Below are 2,092 nucleotides of genomic sequence, written 5' to 3' on the forward strand. Positions count from 1 at the left end.
CTGGAAGAAATCATTAACGTAAAGAGAGAATATAACATTTCTCCACAACAAGACCGTTAATATGAGGCATACAGGTAGGACTAGTAACTATTACCTGTGTGCCCATATTAATAGGTCATATATGACCTTGGGGGGTGACAGTTTCCTTTTAATATAGATTGACTGAATACTTAGATGAAATGGCAACTGTAGGTAGCCAGGAATGGATGCCCGACATCCCATGATCTATGTAGACTAGCTACATACTTCATGTAGGCAGGGACAGGGCCGCCATCAGGGCATTACTGCCCTTACTAGTGTATGGTGCCTGGTGAGCAGAAGCAAAGAGGGGGGGGTCGGACCTGCTTCAGTTCCTTAGATTGTGAGCAATACTCTTTGTTGTTTTTATATTATGTTTCTCTGAACTCACAAAATGACCTTATTTTCATTGTGTTATATGTTATTGTTATATGTGTTGTCTTTGTTTTGTCTCTTTTCTTTGTTTTCTCTTTTGTTATTGGCACTGTAATTTTGCACTTTATGTAATTGACCAAAGGATTTAACTAAATGACTCTTATGAAAATAGATTTAGTTAGCAAAATATTTAGTGGGAATGTGTTATGAAGCTTTTATGTTTTGGGCATTGTCCACTCTCTAGTTATTATTATTAACCAATGAGTATATTATTATTATAGCACCATTTATTCCATGTGAGGAGGGGTATACATAATAAAAACAAGTAGAATAATCTTAAACAATACAAGTCACGACTGGCACAGGAGGAGCGAGGACCCTGCCCGCGAGGGCTCACAATCTACAATTATATGAGATGATTAAAAGGCATTTAGTGCAAAAAATTCCGCATAGCCTATATTTCTATTTCCCATATTCCATATTTGTTGCTGTAATTCAAGAAAGGCCATATTAGGAAGAGCCCTATCATCTCAAACACATTCGTGACCAATAACCAGAACATGGCCAATCCTTTATAGTTAATAAAGTTTTGCAAGAATTGAGTTTAAAGTATGTAACCCCTTAGATCATAAAATAATAAACAGAAATGACTTTTCTAATAGACTGGCACTTCCAGAAGAGATCCCTTATTAGCAGTCACCTCATTGTCATAACAAGCAGGATTACAATGAGAGATAACAGAATCCACCATTCCCAGTAGGTAATGTCACAGCTCACCTCTTCCCCCTTCCTGCACAATGACATCTGCATGTAATGTCACTAAACGTAAGAACATGAATAGAAAACTCTCCCAAGGAAATAGAGTCCTCTATAATGTGTTATGATATATATACACATGTATATGTCCAATATCCATATCTCCAAACAGGCAAGAGAGCAGCTTCCATAAATGTTCAGGAAACAGCATACAATAATCTTCAATCAGAAATACAGATTATATAAAAGATTATAACAATAGGATTTCAATTAGTTTAAAAAAATGTATGTGACACATTCCCTTAAAGAAAAATAAATAGAAAATATTCCTAATAAGATGATTGGATATTTTAAGAAACATTTAATAGGTTAGAGTAGAGTAGGGCCCTGCCAGAAGAGTCTACCTTGTCGTGGTGGCAGGCTTAAAAAATCCGTTGGTCAAAACAAAAGCTGATGGTTATGTATGTGATATGGTTCCATGGGAACAGTTACTGTGTGATTGGTGAGGATGGGGCAGAAGAGTTTTTCCAAGAGTGGGTGGTGGGACTGTGGAAAGTTTGATGGGTATAGGCGGGGCTTGAGTGGAGGCAGAACTGGGGTGGAGCCTGGATGGAGTTTCAAGGGAGCCCAAAAATTTTGCCAGTATGAGGCCCTGAAATTCCTTTTGGCAGCCCTGATCAGGAACATAGCTTACATAATATGTGATAGTTTCATTATCACAATGGTGAGATAATGTGAAAGAAATGATAACTCCATTGTCTTACCCTTGATCTTAGTATCTCTTGGTACATGTATCAGAGAGAGAATAACTGTTGTTGCTTTGCGATAGTTCCTTCTCCCATTTTCCTTTATTTTCCCTTGTTTCCCCTTTTTTTTCCTTTTCTTTTCTTTTATTTTGTTTAACTCTATTTTGTATAATAATTAGCGATGCTGGATGAACCCG

Source organism: Dendrobates tinctorius, unplaced genomic scaffold (assembly GCF_039654945.1).
Source record: "Dendrobates tinctorius isolate UK_male_01 unplaced genomic scaffold, ASM3965494v1 ptg000322l, whole genome shotgun sequence".
In the NCBI taxonomy this organism is placed as follows: Eukaryota; Metazoa; Chordata; class Amphibia; order Anura; family Dendrobatidae; genus Dendrobates; species Dendrobates tinctorius.